The sequence below is a fragment of the Acomys minous genome (genome assembly GCF_964271855.1).
Source record: "Acomys minous genome assembly, chromosome: 14".
Lineage (NCBI taxonomy): Eukaryota > Metazoa > Chordata > Mammalia > Rodentia > Muridae > Acomys > Acomys minous.
The window spans coordinates 62017999-62030227 of NC_140496.1; positions in this window are offsets into that span (position 1 = coordinate 62017999).

Here is a 12229-nt window from a genome sequence, read left to right on the forward strand (position 1 = left end):
AGAGCAGACAGTGCTCTTATCCACTGAGCCATCTCCCCAGCCCATATACATACATATATACATACATACATACATACATACATACATACATACATACATGTGTGTACACACACATATATACATACATACACATACACACACATATATACATATTCACATACATATACATATATACATATATATGTGTGTTGTGTTGTGGGGGTGGGGGTGGGGCACTCCTGTAACGCAGCAGCATGTGGAGGTCAGAAGACAACTCGCAGGAATCAGTTCTGTCCTTCCACCATGTGGATTTTGGGAACCCAATTCAGGTTGTCAGGCCTGGCAGCGAGCACCCTTGCCTGCTAAGGCATCTTCCTGCCTCCAAGCGAGTGTACAATCACCATGGGAAATTAGTGATAGAAATCGGGTAGTGCTGTTTTCTCCTCTTCCTGTGTCTTTGAATTTTTAATATAAATGTGGGGTGTAAAGCTTTAGTACAAGTCAAATGCTTCAGTGAACAAGTTGGAGCAGCTCAACCTTATAATGATTAAAAATTAATCCGAGGGCTGAAGAGATGGCTCAGTGGTTAAGAGCTCTGGCTGCTCTTCTGGGGGACCCAGTTAGATTCTCAGTACTCACAGGGGTGTCCCACAATGCCTGTCACTCCAGTTCTAAGACAATTGGATGCTTTCTCCTGGGTTCTGAAGGAACCAGGCATGCATGTGGCGCACAGACACACGTGCAGGCAAAACAAACATACAACAAACAAACCAAACCCATACACACAAAAGAAACAAAAACTTAAAAAGAAGGAAGGCGGGCTGGTGTTTACTGATTTCCTAGAGGACCCTAGTTTGATTCACAGCACCCACAGGGAGCCTCACATTTGTCTGATTCCAAGAGTTTCTACACGCTCTTTTGCCCTATTAGGGTACCAGCCCTGCATGTGGTAAATGTACATACATACAACGCTCTAACACACACACACACACACACACACAAATGAATAAATAAATAAATATTTTCTAAAAATTTAAAGACAAAAGCCAGATGGCTTCAAAAGTGAACTCTACCAACAACTGAAAAAAAGAAATAGCACAAACTTTACATCTCCCTTCCAGAGTATAGAAACCGAGTGAAGATTTTCCTATTTTTCTTTTCTGAGTCCAACATTGTCTTAGTTCCAAAACAGAGATATCTGTGGTAGTGTTAATTGTCTACACAACCTAGAATCATTTGTGTGATGACCTCTGGGCGTGCCTGTGGGGCGTTACCTTGGTTGCCTTCCTTCAAGGCATCATTCTAACGGTTGCCTGGTAACCAGGTGAGCAAGGCTAGTAACTCTTGAGGAGATAGGGAAATTTTCCTTTGTTGTTGTAATTTTTCTTTTTTTTGAGACAGGGTCTCAAGTAGCCCAGGTTGGCATTGAATTCACAACGTAGCGGAAGATGACCCTGAACCTCTGATCTTCGGTGTCTCTGCCTCCTAAGTGCTGAGACTGCAAACATATATCGTACCCGCTAGGCTTCTGCTGTGGCCATAAACTCGCAGGCACTAACTCTATCAGAGTGACGACCTCAGCGCCAACATAAAATCCAGATCATGGACGTACTGTGCAGGCAAGTGAAAACTCAACTAAATATCCACTTCAAAGAAGGGTATTTTATCGCAGGTAAGATGACTTCAACATTGGTTAGAACAAAAACAAAACCAAGAAGGTAAATCTTTGTGCGTCAACAGACATAATCCACTCCCTCGTATCTCTTCATTTTGCCCACAAGGGCCTGGACCTTGCTGCCTGAAGACTTTTCCCAGGAGCCGCCTGAGAGGAGTCCCAGGTTAACCAGGGAGCGGCCCTGCATGCGGAGCGGTTGGCCCCCAGCAGTGTTTTGCAATTGTAGCACCGGGTTGGTCTCGCCGCGAGGGGGCGCTGGGCACCCAGACTCCCGGGGCGCAGGGGGTGGGTGGGGGGTGGGGTGGTCGAGCTCCACACAAAAGTGCGAAAGCGGCGCCCTTTGCCAAGGCCAGCGAGAGTGTGAGCTGGGCGGGGACCCTCCATCCGTCAGAGGTTTCTCCGCCCGTCCCGTCCCAGGGAAAGCAAAGCTGGAGGAATCCCTGGGAGTGAAAAATCTAGCCCCACCGGCTTCTCTCTTAACCAGAGACTAATTACCCTCCTCAAATCTTGCTCAACCTCCCCGGGTCCTGTGTTCATGCCATCTTAGGCCTTACTTCTCTGATATCTTGATAACTGGCTAAAGTCTACAGTTGCAACCAATTGTTTCTTTTTATATATTAATTTATTCTCTCATATATTACATCCCCCAGCGAAGTTTCTCCTCCCTCCTCTTCTTCCAGTCCCTCCCCTTCCCTGCTTCCTCCTTCCCAGCCCACGCCTCCATTGGTTCCCTTCAGAAGAGAACAGGCCTCCTAGGAATATCAACAAAACACGGTACATCAAGTTGAGTTGCAATAAAACGAGACACCTCCCCTCATAATAAGGCGGGACGAGGCAACCCAGTAGGGAGGTTAAAGGTCCACGTAAGACATCCAGTGGAGGGATCGGAACACCAACCCAGCCACAAAGCCTTCCACCTATAATTTGTCCTGCCAGCATGGGTTAGGTGGCACAGACATTGTGGGAATGGATAGCCGATGACTGGTCCAGCTTGAGACCCATGCCACACGCGAGGGAGCCCAACCCTGACACTGACCAGAAACTAGAGGCCAGGTAGCCCGGAGACCAAACATGCCCGGGGGTGGGGGTGGGGTGGGGGGAAAGTAGAGACATTATTCCTAATGACATTCAGGTATACTGGTAGACAGGAGCCTGGCGTTATCACCATCAGAGAGGCTCCATGCAGCAACTGATGGAAACAGATGCGGAAACCCACAGCCAAACACTAGGCAGAGCTCCGTGAATCCTGAGGAAGAAAGAGAGGAAGGATTGTAGGAGCCAGAAGGGTTAAAAGGACACCACTAAATAAATGAACGAATAATCGAATAAATAACTCTGAGACTAAACCAACGATCACAGAGCCTTCATGGGTCTAACCTAAGCCCTTTGCATATACGATATAGTTGTGTAGCATGGCGGTTCCCCCCCCCCCCCGTGGAACTACTAACAGACGGAAGGGGGCGCTGTTTCAGATGCTTTTGTCTTGGCAGCCAATTGTTTCTAACATAAACTTAATTAAAAGATTCGCCCTCCCTCTCTCTTTCTGGAAAGATTATCGATGGGCAATCAGCTTACCAGCGGCTTATTCTTTAACAATCAGCAACTAAAGCAGATCCCACTGGCAAGTCGTTGGGCTAACCTGCCTTAGTTCCTTAGGGGAGGAGGCAAGGAAACCCTCCCCTTTCCTCATAGGATCAACAGAGTAAAACCTCAACCCTCTAGCCTTGAAAACTGTCCCAGGTCACGTCAGCTATTAAAACTCAGTTAACAGCCTGGGGAGATGATTCAGTTGCTAACGCAGGCATGAGGACCAAAATTTGAATCTCCAACACTCACATTAAAAAACAGACAAACAGCCAGGTGGTGGTGACAGCGGTGGCACACGCCTTTAATCCCAGCACTTGGGAGGCAGAGGCAGGTAGATCGCTGTGAGTTTGAGGCCAGCCTGGTCTACAAAGTGAGTCCAGGGCAGCCAAGGCTACACAGAGAAACCCTGTCTCAAAAAGCAAAGCAAAACAAAAACAGACAAGCAAGCAAGCAAGCAAACAAAACAAAAACAAAAACAAACCAGACTGCTCTGTAAACCTATGGATGGAGAGGCAGAGAGAGGAGGCTCCCTGGAGCTCACAGGCCGTGTAATCTTGAGGTGTCCATGTCTGGGTTCAGTGAGAGACCCCTGCCACTAAAAAATAAGACAGTCAAAAGAAGACTCCTGATACTGGCTTCTGGCTTCCACATATATGTGCACACAGGAACATGTACAAAAGCATAAACCAAACACATCCCAGACTCCTCGCCTCAAAACAACCACAAAACCCCTCAATATACGCATCCTTTTGACAACCGACGCCTGTCCTTGGTGAGCCCTCTGGAGCTCTACGTGGTGAGACTTAGGAGCTGCAGTATCTCTGAGAGACTGGGATAGGTCCCGCAAGTCTGAACATCTGCCTCTCAGTTCAAGTGGGGAATTCCAAAAGAGATGTTCCGTGAAGATCAGTCTCCAACTGGGCTGGCTTTGGCTGGAGCACAGCTACATGGCTTAGAAATCCATGTGCGTATCAGATATTAAAGAGACACAGCATTGGAGGGGACGTGACCCTCCAATTCCTGCAAACCAAAGGACACACCTGTGGCCAAGGACCCTCTATCCATGTAGAGCAGCCCAGTGTCCCTTGCAACATGTCTTCCGTCATGCTTCAGAAAGCCCAGGTCATCTAAGCCTCTAGAACTGATGGGTCTATCAATAAACTTCGCTTCTGGCCTATGATTTGAATCATGGCTTCTGCAAAAGCCACTAACCAAGGCATCTGCCTACTCAGTGTTCCCTTTTGAGTGAATACAGCTCTACAAGGAGCTTCAGTGGAAAGGCTATGGGATCTGGAGGAGGCTATTGGACCGCTGGGCCTGCAGTGTCCCCCAAACAGAGCACAGACCTGGTGCATGGGGCCAAGGTCCCTCTGTGACTGTGGAAGAGAATAGAGGCTGCCTTAACTAGGAATGAAAAGAAAGCTTGAAACCGGACAGTGCTGTCATTTTCCTTCTCCCTACCTCTGCACTCCCCAGGGAGTCAAGCATCCCTTTAGGTTGGAAAACTTATATCTTGCCTGGATTATTGTCAGTTTTTCCTCCTTCTCTCCCTTTTCCTCCTCCTCCTCCTCCTTTCTGACAAGGGCCCCAACACCGCACCTCCCAAGTTCTACGTCAGAGGCCTGAACATCACTTGCAGCTCATGTCCACACTGTGGCTAAACTTTCACAGGGAAAACTTCCCATCCCCTCTGTCCGATTTCCACAAGCACTTTCTGTGTCCTAGACACCCAGGCAGGGTGACAGCCAATGAAGACCCATGGCTGTCTTTTCCTTCAAGCAGCCATAGCATCTCTAAGCGGATGTTGGTAACGATTGCTTCACAGGTTCCCATGAAGGCAAATGAAAGGTATGTGTGACCAGCTCACAGAATTACTGTGAATCTACAGGGCTCAAGGAGGAGGTGCTGCTATTCTCAACACACCTGTGCCTTTAAGCCTGACTGCTGCTCTTTTTTTTTTTTTTACTTTTATTGAATGTCTATGATTTACACATTATGCAACAAAACCCCTCTCCTCCTCCCCCCACCAGTAAAATAAAACAGACAAACAAAAAATCTTTCCACAGAAGCTGTAGTGTTTCACGCAGTATAGCCTTTTGTCCACATATGTTTACTTTCAAATGTTCATTGCTACGAGTCATGGGCCTGGTTTGAGGCCTATACTATAGTTACTGGATCCTCTCTGGGACTGCTGTCCGATATCCCATTGGATGTCAAGGAGAGTCTTCATTTTTGAATCTGCAAGTCTGGCCCCTTCATGTGTTCCAGCAGGTCATACATGGGGTAGATGTTGGGGTAAGGTTGACTCAGAGCCCTGTATCAGGGCCTGTTCCCTTGTCCTCAGGGCAGGGCCTGCTCTCCTGCTCCCTTGTCCTCAGGGCAGGGCTGGCTCTCCAGCTCCCATCTCCTCAGGGCAGGGCCCATTTTCCCACTTCCATGTCATAGTGGCAGGGCCCACTCTCTTGCTCCTGTGTCATCATGGCAGGGCCAGCTGTTATCATGGCAGAGCCGGTTCGCCCACTCCCATGTTATCAGGGCAGGACTGGCTCACCCGCTCCTGTGTCCTCAGGCTAGGGCCGACTCTCAGGCTCCCATGTCCCCAGGGCTGACTCACCCGCTCCTGTGTCCTCAGGCTAGGGCCGACTCTCAGGCTCCCATGTCCCCAGGGCTGACTCACCCGCTCCTGTGTCCTCAGGATCAGCTCTCCTGCCCCTGTTCAATTCACCAGATTGTTGCTGGCCATCAAGGCCTGGATAGCCTCCTACTGGGTACTGGATCTTGTGGGCCATCAAATAAGTGGCAAGTGGAGGCCCTTCCAAGTCTTCATTGAGTTGCTCGCAGAAACCATTGACGTTGGCCCAGCTCCAGGGGACCTTGTGGCTCTGTTGATTTGTGCCTCCTGAGCCTCTGGTTCCATTGAATGCTCCATCTGCCATGGGCCCCCACCTTGGTGCTGCCCCTAGTATCCACCTCTGCACAATCCAGCTCTCGGCACTGAGCATGGCCCTGACCTGTGAGAGGAGGTCCATGAGGCCTGTGGTGTGGGCGGTGCAGTCCTCGCTCAAGCTCGACTCAAACAGCATCCCCTCCTCGAAAGCAACCTGAAAAGCAAAGGAGCTGGCAGTAGCGGTTGGCCTGGAGTCCTGAGGCAGGAGGGCATGGATGATCCACATGACAGGATTTCCTTCTTTCTGGGAAACACCAGCACTGTGTTCTGGAGCTCTCAGTATGGTTCTTTGGTGGCTGTGCAGTCACTGCTGTTCCGTGGATCAGACAGTGTGCAATCGACGCCATCTTGGATGATCTCAGCTTGGGTATTTCTAATATATTGTGCTGCGCTAAGTGTTTGTTTCCTCCCAATCAGGCCACTCTGGGCAGGGGATTGGGGGTGGCGGTGGTGGTGGGGGGGGGACAAACATTTCTGTGTAGCTCTGGAACACAATCATCCGCCTCAGAATGCATTGAGGACCTCATCTTTAGAACCCCTCGCGGCCCCATGCCCAGCCCTGTAGCTCATTTTTGTGGTTCTGGATGAAACCTCATGCTGCTTCTGTTTAGTTTTTTTGTTCTGTTTTGTTTTGTTTTTGGCTGTTGTCTGGTAGGAAAATGCCCTGGTTGCTTTCATGAGTGGGAAAGAAGAAAAATACCCTCGTGTGTGTGTGTGTGTGTGTGTGTGTGTGTGTGTGTGTGTGCTTTTCAAAGTGTATATATAGGAGGTCTGAGAGATGGCTCAACAGTAGAGTTTGTACTGGTGCTGCACTTCTAAAGAACCTGAGCTTGGTTCCCAGTGCCCACATTGGGTGACTCACAACTGCCCGTTACTCAAGCTCCTGGAAGATCTGATGTTCCCGGCCTCCTTCCATGCACGCACGCACACATGCACACACACACACACACACACACACACACACACGCACACACACGTGCACACATACACGATAAAAGAAAATAATAAAAATATTTTTTAAACACACATAAAGATACTTAAAGAGTCTGGGGAGACGACAGTTGTAAAATGCTTACTGTGCAAACAGAAAGGCCTGAGGTCATATTCCAGCACCTCAATAGGTTAAAAAAGAAAGTGGGCTGGAGAGATGGCTCAGAGGTTAAGAGCACCAGCTGCTCTTCCAGAGGTCCTGAGTTCAATTCCCAGTGACCACACGGTGGCTCACAATCATCTATACCGGATCTGATGCTTTCTTCTGGCATGTAGGTATACATGCAAATAGAGCACTCATATACATAAAGAAACAAACTTAAAAAAAAACTGCGAATGGTGGCACCCTTCTAGCCCCCCACTGGGAGATAGAGACAGGAAGGCCTGGGTCCAACGAGAGGCCATGCCTCAAACAAAGCGGAGGTCATGCTGCTGACCTGTGGCCCGCATAGGCACACATACCACACACAGGCCAGTGAGCTAATAAGCACAAGCAAATGAAGCGTATGTCGGTCCCTCTGGCCTCTCCCAGGCAAACTTTGAACCCTGGAGGTTTCCTTTGTTCTTTAAAAGGGCTTCTCCCGATGAGGCAGCAACAATGCAGCTATTTTCCTGCACTGATACCTCACATATCAAACTATGCAGAACCACCCAGAAGCTAGATCACTAGATCAGGATTCTTCTTCTTCTTTTTTTTTTTTTTTTTTTTTTTTTTTACTTTAATCCCAGCACTCGGGAGGCAGAGGCTGGTGGATCTCTGTCGGTTGGAGGCTAGCCTGGTCTACAGAGTTCCAGGACAGCCAAGACTACACAGACTCTTGTATTGAAAAAATAAAAAAAGTCTATATTACTTTCAAACTCCAAGGTGTCCACCAGGCATGGTGGTGCACACTGTTAGGTCCAAAATGAACCCTCACCCGCCCACCCGGCCCCCCCCAATGCAGTGCCACTGATAATGACGTAATTTAAAGAACGGGCTCAGCTCAGGCTAAACTCTGACAGGGTACACAGAAGGATTGCTAGCAGATAAAACCGAGGTCCAAAATCAGCATTCCTCAGAAACCTATGAAGTGTGCGGGTTTCTATTTGTATAGAATAAAGGAAGAGCCATTATTTTCCTTCTCTGCCCCTCCAGCAGATCACCTCTAGCAGTGGAGCATTGAATTCCCTATTAACACACCTGTACGACATACTGACATCCCATGATAACCCTCAGGCTCTTCTGGCCCCTCTTGGCTTCTCTAGCTTCCAGGCTGTTCTAGCTTACTGGCTCCCTTCCACCTCAGCACCCATCTCTTTATAGCTGTCGGGGCTCTCCAGCTTTTCCACCAGCCCCACCCCGTCACCCCCAGAGATGGTCTTGGCAGTTTGAATAAACCTTTCTTTCCACCCACAGAGTGGTCTGCTTTGATGGTTTCACTGGTCCATCACTTACACACACCCACAATCCCAGCACTTTGAGGAGAGGCAAGAGGATTTCCCAAATTCAAGGCCAGTGTGTGTATGTGTGTGTGTGTGTGTGTGTGTGTGTGTGTGTGTGTGTGTGTGTGTGTGTCAAACCCCTTTTCCCCTTGCACAAAATTCCAAAGGGCAGCATTTCGTTTATTATTTATAGAAGAGGTCAGAGGCAGCAACTTGTTTTCTACCTTAGATGATATTTTAATGTACTCTGGACATCTGGGCATCCCACTGACACCGCCAGGCCTTTCAGGGTGGGGAGCTCCTAAATTTCTACAGGACTTACTGCTGTCTGCAGGCCTGTGTCCTGCCCAGGTGTGTAGGATAATTGCTACATCCTATTTGCCTGGTCCATTTAGAAAAATGACCTGATTTGCATTAAAGCCTTTGGGGGTGGTGTGTGTGTGTGTGTGTGTGTGTGTGTGTGTGTGTGTGTGTGTGTGTGAAGGTGCACAGTTGGGCTTACCAGCAAGCAGGCTGTTTCTGGTGATCTTTCTTTACAAGTATCAAGAATTAACATTCGAAGCCAGATGTGATGTGTGCTGTAATTCCAGCTCCATTGAGAACAGAGGCGGGAGAATTGCTAAAAGTTCAGAGCCAGCCTTGGCTGCACAGTGAGTTCCAGGCCAACCTGAGACCCTATCTCAAACAGCAAAACACCACAACAAACGTTTGCTAGGTCACTAGCTACCGGCTTAGATGCCACAGGATGTCCTTGCTCTGAGGGCTGGAAAGTCCAAGAGCACAGAGCCTGCATCTTCCCAACATCTGGTGAGAGCCTCATGCGGGGAAGGACAAGTGGGCATGTATAAGATGGGCCACCTTAAAGCCACCCCCAGGAGAAAGGAGGGGTAACCCCTCTCAACAACCTATCACCTTTCAGAGGCCTACCTCCCAACACCACATAAACAGCACTCAATTTTCAACATGAGTCGTGAAGGGAACAAATCACAGCAACACATTTATGATGATCATGATGATGGTGATGATGATGACGACGACGATGTGTGTGTGTGTGTGTGTCTTGCCTGAATGTACAGCTGTGCATCATATGCATGCATGCAATGCCTGCAGGGGGCAGTAGAGGGCGTTGGAGTCTGTCCCTTGGAACTGGAGTTACAGATGATTAGAAGCCACCTTGTGTGTGTTGGGAGTCAAGCCAGGGTCCCCTGGAAGCACAGCCAGTGCTCTTAACCACCAAGCATCTCTCTGGCACCCAGGGCAGCCATTTTTGAAGAAACTGGGAGGGTAAAGTTCTGACTTCATGAAGGCAGAGAATCAGAAAATGCTAAATCCCAAACTTCAGGACTCAGGCATGTAAGAGTTATAAAAGGAAGCCGATGAAAGTCTATGTCCCCTCCAATTCTGGAGATCCACCTGGGTCTTCTGAGGCAGGAGGATTGATATGAGTTTAAGGTTAGCCCAGGCTACATAGTATAAAACCCTGTCTTTAAAAAATAAATAGAAGCCGGGCGTGGTGGCGCACGCCTTTAATCCCAGCACTCGGGAGGCAGAGGCGGGCGGATCGCTGTGAGTTCGAGGCCAGCCTGGTCTACAAAGTGAGTCCAGGACAGCCAAGGCTAACACAGAGAGACCCTGTCTCAAAACAAACAAACAAACAAACAGTAAATAAATAAATAGAATCAATAACAATAAAAAATGGACAAATCAGAGCTGTACTATCTTCCAATCTGTGCTTAAGGTCCGGGTGCACATTTGGGGGCACTGTGGCAGGTGTCACAAGACGAGAGCAATTGAGCAATTTTTCGTTGTTGTTGGTTTTTTTTTTCTTCAAGACAGGGTTTCTCTGTGTAACCTTGGCTGTCCTGGACTTACTTTCTAGATCAGGCTAGCCTTGAACTCACAGCGATCCAATCCACCTGCCTCTGCCTCCTGGAGTGTTGGGGTTACAGGCTTGCACCACCACACCCAGCTCAGCAAGAACAATTTTGATGGTCCTGGCACTGATGATGTAGAAGAGGGTAAAGGGAATTTATATTCCCAAGAGCAGTTTGAAAAGTAGTTTTTGGTCCTCTGCATGCTCAGCCCACACTTCTACTCCAAATACATTTATGGCCACCTGAGTCCAGCAGCTGCTGGGACCGTGCCCACCCCACACACACTTGGTGACAGATCACAACCTAAGGACATCAAGACCCAGCTTAACTACTCACACTGGCAGGAGACGGAAAGGAACCTGCCCCGTCTCAGCCACACAGGTGGAGGGGAAACGTACACTGTGTGCTGGGCTCAGTGTCAACCCTGAGATGGTTTCTATGCACTCTGAATATCATCCTTGCTTGAGGTCACGGAGATGCTAAAACTCATAGACATACCAATGCCAGGCACACACATGCATGCAAATCCCACATTTACATGGGGATGTGTGTGCAATTATCTTCCTGAAGTTCAAAAATTGTAGTTGTGTGGACTTGGAAAAGAGCAACTGAATGGATGTGGGCTGTGATGTATCTGAACAGTGTCCGGCAGCTCTGACTCTTCCTCCCAGACTCTGTCTGTGCTTTTTTGTTGCTGTTGCTAGACATCACGAGAGGCACTGGAAAGGATTTAAGGGACACAGGCACAGAGTTGGAGGAAAACAAAATAAAACAAAACAAAACCAACTCCCCAAACACAGACATCCAAGGCAGCCATTAATTTCCAGATTGTGAGTGTGCACACTCAGAAGGTTAAAGTAAAACATTATTGCAAAGACTGGCAAAAAGTTTCCCCGGCACTATTTAGGTTTTGTAGAGTCATGTGGTCCCTTTGCAATGACTCGACTATGCTGTCCTTGCACAAAAATAGTCATAGGCAATAGTAAGCATGGCACACGTTTCAATAAAACTTTATTTGAAAAAAAAAAGTGTAGCCGATGCGCTTTAGTTTGCAATCCCCTGTACAGGACATAAAGAACCCGTGGTTGTCAAGATGGCTTCACAGATCAGCAAGGTCTTTCCATTCTTTTTCTTTTGTTTTTCTTTTGACAGGGTCTCTGTTAGATCCAGACTGGCCTCTGTCTTGCCTTCTTCCTGCTTGCTTCCTGAGTGCCTGGGCTATAGGTAAGCCTCGCCACGCCCAGTTTGCCAAGGGCTGACAAGGCTCTGTGCTGCCTCCTCCAGAGAGGACAAAGATCAGTTCTCCCACATGTGGCATCAGTCCTTTTCAACTTTGTTCTATGGTTCGAAGTTGTGATGTAGTGATGCTGCCCTCTTCCTTCTTCCCTCTGGTCCTTGCACTTGCAGTGCTGGCTGATTCTAGAATAAGACTCTCACAGTCATGATGGCTAAAAGCCCTGTCCTCCTCCCAAGTTCTCATCTCTTCTGGGTACCATGGGATGTGTAACAGTGGAAAGAACCTTGTGCTGCATCACTGGGCAGGACATGCCACCAGCTTGCTGTGTGACTTTGAGCAAATTACCTGACCTTTCTGAGATACCCTCTCTTTGACTGGCAAGTGAAAGAGTTGGCTAACTGGCTTCTATAGCCCCTTGCAACTATAATTTTGTGGATTTAGGGAGCTGCAGCCAGCCTCAATGTTGTGGAGCTGTCTGGGGTCATTAACCAGGAGACCCCCTCCCAGACCTTAATGAA